The sequence below is a fragment of the Lupinus angustifolius genome, chromosome LG09 (assembly GCF_001865875.1).
Source record: "Lupinus angustifolius cultivar Tanjil chromosome LG09, LupAngTanjil_v1.0, whole genome shotgun sequence".
Taxonomy (NCBI): domain Eukaryota; kingdom Viridiplantae; phylum Streptophyta; class Magnoliopsida; order Fabales; family Fabaceae; genus Lupinus; species Lupinus angustifolius.
Window position 1 is genome coordinate 16,374,873 of NC_032017.1, and position 8,243 is coordinate 16,383,115.

Genomic DNA, 8,243 nt, shown 5'->3' on the forward strand with positions numbered 1-8,243 from the left:
AAAATTATCCATTTCATAATTGAAGGTTATTTAAATAAATAAATAAGTAAACAAACATAGTAATTTGCTGTTGTGGTAGATAAGATTGTCAGACCAAATATTACACATTTTTTTAATGTGAAGAGTAGGCAATGCTAGGATTTCCCACCTAACTTGTTTCATAATTAAATTCTTTTGCTTAGGATGATAAAATTGCATACATCATTCATCTAGAGATTCTACTAAATAAAAGTCTTAAGAACTAAATTTTTAAAAATTTACAATTTATGGCTTTTACATAATACATGTGACATACTATTTTTTTTCATCATCCTTTTTATCATTATTTAAATGAATTTACCTAGATAACCTAGCTTTTCGAACTATTTACCTAAATGAGATTGTTTTAGAATTACCTAACAACTTAAGGAATGATAGTGAACCAAACTATTTACATTTATTTAGGTAGTGAACAAAGCAACCATGCCATATATTCTTCGGTTGTAAGCACTTTAATTATGTCTTACAAATAGGTTACTATATCAAATTCCAATGATTTTATTTAAGACAAGACTGGAATTGCCTCTTCAGATATACATCTTCATCTTGATAAACTAGACAACAAATGGACCAATCAATATAATAACTTTGATTATGTTGTAATATTGGTGGTGGGAAATGGTTTCTCAAGACTGCAATATACCATGAAAACAACAGTCACAGGCCGTTATTACAGCCTTGGAAATTTTGTAACAGAAATAGGCATTGCAGCAACTTTTTAACTTCTTTACAAACTCTAAACAAAAAAGCAACTGTTTTCTTCAGAACCGCCACACCATTTGAGAATGGAGATATTTAGTGAAGGATATTGTAATAGAACAGTGTCATTCAAATAGGGTGAGAATGATATGATAGATGTAGATTCTATAATGAAAGGAATTGAACTTGAAGATGTGAAAAGGGTTCATACAAAAAATTAAATATGTTCAAATACCATTGGAATGTAGTTAAGTAATCTGCACAGGCCAGTGCAACTTTTCATTCTTCATTTCTTACAGCCAAGTTTATTGGGAATCTTGATGGCATCAAAGTTCATACTTCATATAAGGAATTAGATTAAGCAACAACAAAAAGGTTTCTAGACATTGAGACATTTGATACATGTGGAAATAAAACATGAAATGACATCTTTGTGGAAGGCAATAATAAGATATTCATACTTGTTGCTTATCCCAAATTGCTTAATGCAAATTAAATTTCAGTACAGAGCTAGAACTAGTGCCACCCTAAATGCTAAATATCCAGAAAAGGTTAGCATTTCTGCTCAGTAAGATTACCTGCAATCTTATGCTTACACATGGATGGGGGGCTATCGGCAATCACAGTTGCCAATTTGCACATCTCATAAACAAATGATAGTTTTATAAATTTAATACTAACATCATTAGTGGGTGGTTAGTAGAAGTGTGAATATGCATTTTGGAATCCTAATAACATTATTCCTTATACATTCTTTTACTTCATAAATCAGCTCAAGCAGACAAGGATAAAAATTTAGGCATTTAGCATAATAATCTGAAAAGGCAAGCTTTAACAATGAAATAATATAAAAGAGAGACAAGTAGGCATTTAAAAGTTTTGTACATTCAGGCATTTAGCAACCACATTGTACAATGAAATAATATAAAATTTAGGCATTTAGCAACCACATTGAACATTTGAACTTGACATTGTACAAGAGAGACAAGTAGGGATCTCTGAAATGTAAACAAGTTTTCTAGAACTTTTGTAGTATAGATCTAGGTCCAGTTCCATAGTCCAGACTTTATTCATAATCTCAATATTATTAACTAAAAAGGACATGTCTGCAAAACATCAAACAGAACTCGAAAATCAAATTTTAGATGAAATCCAGAATGCAAACTTCATTGACATATTTCTCCTATCTTGTTGCAGCTTGATTTTCATACTTCCTCTCATCTGGTTTAATGAATGGATCCTGTATAGTACAGTAAAAGAAGTCAATTATAATCACCATTTACCAAAAAATATTTGACTCTTCAAAACAACAGCCAGAAAAGACAACAGACATGAATATGATCATATGAGAAAAGTAATTTTTAACTTAAAACATTAGAAGAAACCACTAGAAAAGAAAATGGCATTCATGGTTTTTACTTAACATTAAGTTTTGTTGGTTCAATAGCCTCAGTTTACACCAGTAGGATACAGCTTAGTTGTTGTTATTGTCCTTACTGCAACATGGGTAATGCTACCCTTATTTGGCCAATCACAATGTTAAATACAAAAATGTTGGAGCATAAAAACTATAGAGACAAACATCATGGAATAAATGATATGTTAGAACAAAATAAATAAAATCAAACATGGTTTTCTTGTCTTCCCATGTTCGCGACTTTTAAGAATCCTAATTTCCTAATAACTTAGGGGTGAACTTGACTGTTATTCATGTTGTTACAGAAAACTGGATGGTCCCTTATTCGGTCAATCCCGATGCAAAATACAAATATGTTTAAGCATAAAAATCATAGAGACAACAAAGCTTCATGGAATAAATGCTACTTTTGAAGAAAATAAAGAACATCAACAATGAATCCTAATATGATAGGGAGAAAAACTTCGCTGTTAACTAATACTACATCTAGGACATTATTATCTCAGCACAAGCTCTTAATCAATGAATACAAATCATATTCTTCCTCTCTAATCTGATTATCAACCTCAATATCAAGTTTTAAACTATTCATACGAGGAATATTCAGGAACAAACAGATTAACCTCCATAATCCTCACAACAAAATCATCATACCCGAATTCAGTTTCATCCACAATCAAAAAGAATGAAACAAACATTGACCATAACTAATAACAGAAAAGTAACAAAATCACAAACAAATCTATGAAATTTTAAGCAAAATGATTAAATTTATGAAGACCGACCCAGATCATAAATCAGCATCTAAATTCAGAAAAACGAATCAAAATTGCTCCTTTTGAACTATAATCTAAAGGGGAGGAGAAAGAAGAGGGATTTACATTTTTGACGAAGATGAAGTTAGCGACAGCGACGGTGGCGACTATGCCACCGAAGATAGACGCCGGACCGGTAAGGAGACTCCACTTCCGATAAATCATCTTCTTCCGATTATTCTCGCACCGCTTTTCAGGTTCCTCCTCAGTTTTCTGAAATCAAATCAAATCGCCAAAAAATGAGGAAAACTTATTTACGGTTTTTTATTTTTTTTGAGACACAATAAGCCCATGTTCATAATGGTTTCTTCTGATCCTAACAAAGCCCATCTCATTCTCATTTTTAAAATCAAAGCAAAGGGGTGGGGGAGTTTTTGTTAATTTTTTTTTTAATTTCCTCCCCCTAAATCAGCAATGGGGAGAGTTTTTTAAAAAATTATCTTTTTTTAATTCTCTCCCCTAAATTGGCAATGGGGGAGTTTTTGAAGAAATTAATTTTTTTTTATTTTCTCCCCCCTAAATCGGCAATGGGGGGAATTTTATATATATTAATTTTTATTTTTTTGTTTAATTCCCCATAAACCGTAACCGTAATAACACAAACTATGAGTACTTTATTTAAACAGTAGTATTTAGGAAAATAATATATTACACTTGAATCAGTAAAATCCCAGAAAAGTTTAATGACGTCTATGTGATGAAGTGCCACATTGAGCTGGTTTTCTCCTTCTTGGCGGTTGAACTCTTAATTGTTGTTCAGTCCGTTGCGAGATTCTCGCTCTTCCACGTGTCTCCAATTGTGGCTCCTCCTCATCTTAATCATCTTCATCAACATCCTCAACCACAACCTCATCATCAGTATGTTGTATACCAAAAATATTTGTAGACAACATAGTAGGATGATAATATTGTTGAGAATCATATGCCGAGAATGGTGTACTTGAAGTAGTAACAAATATTGTTGGTATTGAGTTTTGAGAACTTGATGACAAATAATTGTATGGAGAATTATAATTTGCGAGCTCATACAATTGTTATAACTTGATGACAAACTTTTACCATTACATTGGTGAAAGTGATTCTAATTTTTCAGTACACATTTGCAAAAAGAATTTGTGATCAGAGTCCTCCAATCTCTTTTTGATCACTAATTATTGTTGCACGACATAGTACTCGATAAAGACAAGCTAATACAGATGAGCCCCAACTGTATTGGAATGTCTCTGTTAAGTCCTCAAGCAAGGGCAGATACATAAGGTGGACTCGGTTACCTGATGTATCTGGCATAAGAAATCCCCCTATCATTCTCAGAATAAATGCTCTTGCGTGTTGTTCAATAATAACGTCATTAACATTATCAGGGAGATTACGAAATGTTGTTTATTTCTCAATCAATGCTAGTAGTAGATGGTTGTTTATTTCTACTGCTCCAATTGTCAACAAGTTACCAAAAGCAGTGTTGCGGATAACTTGTAACACTGGTTCAGAAGGTAGTGATTGCCATAAACAATATGTGGTCCGGAAACTACATTCAATGTCATTCCATACATTATTAAATATATGGTCATTTTGCATTGTAAGTAGTGATGTGTCAATTAGTCCTGGATGAAGGTACTCCATTTGAAAGTGTGAAGATAAGAAGGAAATGTGAATAACGTGTGACTAAATGAATAAGTGAGAATGTCTATTAGAAGAAGGTATGGAAGTGAGAATGTATAAGGAAATATTTATAGGAAGTGAGAAGAAGGTATGTGGGTGAATGTGTGGTATGTGTAATTTATAGGGAACTCGACAACTAAAGTGCCGAGTTTTGTGGAAAAAAAATTGGCCTAACCTCAAATCGGCACTGGAGGTCACGATTTTGCCTCACCTAACTCGGCCCTACTAGTGCCGATTTCAATTTAATTCATTGCCCAGGCCTAAACTTGGCACTACTAGTGCCGATTTGTAATAAATTTTTATGTTGAACTCGGCACCTGGGATGCCGAGTTTCCTTGGAATAAATTCGGTGAACCAATAAATACGTTGAATGAATTCGGTGAACAAATTTTAATGCAGTTTAATGCATTTTAATGTATTCAACTAACTTTAAAGTATTCAACCAACTTTAATGCATTTTAATGAATTCGGTGAACTATGTCTTTTAATGTATTCAACCAACTTTAATGCCAAACAATAAATTCGAAATGCAAAACTTTAATGCCAATCAGTGTAGTTTTCAGAGTTTTGTTGAAGGTTAATGCCAAACAATAAATATATTCAACCAACTATCAATATATAGTCATTCAATAAAACAATAAATGTATTTAGAGAATCAACACTAAAAGAATCATTCACTAAAAGAATCAACACTATATATAGTCATTCAATAAAAGAATCAACACTATGTGTAGTCATTCAATAAGAGAATCTCTATTATTACAAATAAGAGAATCTCTGCATGCTATATGTAGTAATTCAATTTTCAATGCATGGTCATTCACCACAAATCTTCTGCACACTCAATTTTGCGCATTAAAATCTTCTGCACACTCAAATCTTCTTTGACCACACTTATGTTCAATTCTTTGTTTGTATTGCAAACTTTTACCAATTCTTTGTATAGTTTATTCACCACAAATAATGCATAATTATAATGCACACGTAATACTATATACTTTTAATATATTTATAGTACATAATAGTTATAATATTTATAGTACATAGTTAAATTTATAATATTTATAGTACATCGTTATAGTTTATGGTATATATAGTTATAGTATATTTATAGTACATACTTATAATATTTGTAGTTATAGTACATAATTATAGTTATAATATTTATAGTAAATAGTTATAGTTCAATAGAAATACTACTCTTAGGAATAGAAATACACATAATTGAGAAAAGAAGTTAGAGATCAATAGAAATACATTATATTGGTAATGACTAAAATATAAACTACTCTTAGAAATGTTGCCTAGAACTCTCTCATAATTCTCTAGATCGCAACGGACATGTCATTTTGTTATGTCCTTCGGTTCTACATCATCCATATTTTTTAAGTTGTTCACCTTCAACTTCATCCATCTCATTGTGAATGCGTGAAGTCTTTGGTCTTCCACTTCTTTTCCTACGCATAACAGGATTGAGAATGAATATCGGACCTGAATATGGAGGTCAGTATTCTTCATTATCAAGTGGTTGAAACTCATATTCATAAACCTTCTGAAGATTATCTAGGCGGTAAATTATTAAGATAAATTAACTACAGTCTAAATTCAAAGAAGCGCATGTTGCGATAGCATGAGAGCATGATAATCGTAATGATTGAAATTCTCCACAATCACACCAATTGTCAGCAAGTTTTACTGTATATAGCCTCACTTGCCGACCACCAGATCTAGATACAACTTCAACTTCAGAGACTCCAGTTTCTCGTGAAAAATTACGAACCATTTAACATGTAGATTTACGTTGATTTTCTTTAATCACCTTTGTTAATTCTTCGCAATATATATGCCCTACCATAATCATGTTAGAGGCTTCATTCTGATGTTCATTGAACCATTCATTTAGCCTGTAATATGTTACTCTAACAAGTGCAGTGATAGGAATAGCTCTTGATCCTTTCAAAACACCATTAATGCATTCTGCAAGATTAGTAGTCATGTGACCATATCGTCTCCCTTCATCATATGCCTGACTCCATTTATCTTTTGGAATCTGGTCCAACCATGCTTCAGCCCTTGGATTTTTTTTACGCAAGGAATTCAACATTCGCTCGAACCGTGGTCGCACCAACTCATAACCTACAAAATAAATACAAACATATTAATATCCATAATATAAAAATATATTTAAAATTATAAAATATAAATAGGACATACCCATTTCTACAACTTTGTCCTTTAGATCAGAATCTCGGAATTCTTATTGAAATTACTAGTTATATGACGAATACAATAAATTGATTGTACAGTAGACCATCCTGCCAACTCACTTCGGAGTGCATCTAATAAACTTGTTCCCCTATCTGATATGATACACAGCTTTTCTTGAGGGGTAACATACGTCTTAAGATTGTAGAAAAACCACTCTCAAGCTTCTTTCGTCTCTCCTTCAACAATGACAAATGCAACTGGAAATACACGTATGTTTCCATCTTGTGAACTTGCTATTAGCAATGTTCTAGTATATTTCCCAGTCAAAAATGTCTCATCCACTTGTAAGATTGGTTTACAATATACAAACCCTTCAATACATGGTTTGAAAGCCCCAAATATTCTATCCAGAATGATTTGACTTGGGTCTTCCATGCCATCTACAAATCGATGACATGCTTCATATTTTACAATTGTGTCAGGAGAAAAATATTGTAGAGCATTCATCCAACGTGGTAACTCATTATATGACCCTTCCCAATCACCATAAATTTTTGTCATTGCCAATTATTTTGCAGTCCACGCCTTTCTATACGTGACTGTATAACCAAAACGACTAACAACCTCCTTCACTAGTGCCTTAACTGATATACTCGGATCTGTATATACCAAATTCACAATAAGATCTGAAATGAATGACGAATTTAATTTACTATGATCTTGGAAAACTAACATAGATACACAACTGTGTGTTCCGTTAATTTTTCTAATCTCCCAATAATCATGCTTAACGTTATAAGAAGCGCGAATTCGTCACTCACATCCTGCATCAAAATGTTTACATTTGGCAGCGTATCTGTCCGGCCTAGACTCTACAACAATATAGTCGAAGGAATTTTTGATATGAAATTCTCTAATTGCGTTATTGTGGCTTCTTTAGAATTGAATTGCATGTCAATAAACAAATCATTATCAACAACATCAGTTAAACCAGTTATGTGTCCAATATCACGACCAACTTCAGAAGTTGTGTTCAAGAAAAATGACGAGGGAGTAGTATATGTCATACTACGAGATGAACTATTATCAAACTGAACTTCTTCCTCGTCACTGCATATTTCAATCTCCTCTTCATCACTAAAATCGCTAACAATATCTCCTACAATGACCATCTACATTAAACGATTAATAACATTAAAACATATAAACTTATAAAAATGAAATAAAATGTAGTAACTGAATGATATACTAACCTCTATAATAAAAGCTTACTCAAAGAAACTAATTAACAAACTTTACTCTGGTACTGAATAGAGAGAAACTTGTGTAAAAATGTAATGTAGAAACGATTATAGCAAAGGGTATATATACACATAAAAATATTTAAAAAACTCTCTCCCACCCCC

General features: G+C 32.4%; 1 long non-coding RNA gene across 1 annotated transcript; it reads right to left on the bottom strand.

Annotated features, from left to right (window-relative positions):
- LOC109355901 lies at positions 1,677-3,229 on the bottom strand. The gene is made up of 2 exons (XR_002108691.1): positions 3,037-3,229; positions 1,677-1,978 (listed from the first exon to the last, which is right to left on the bottom strand). It is a non-coding gene; the product is annotated as an uncharacterized LOC109355901 (long non-coding RNA).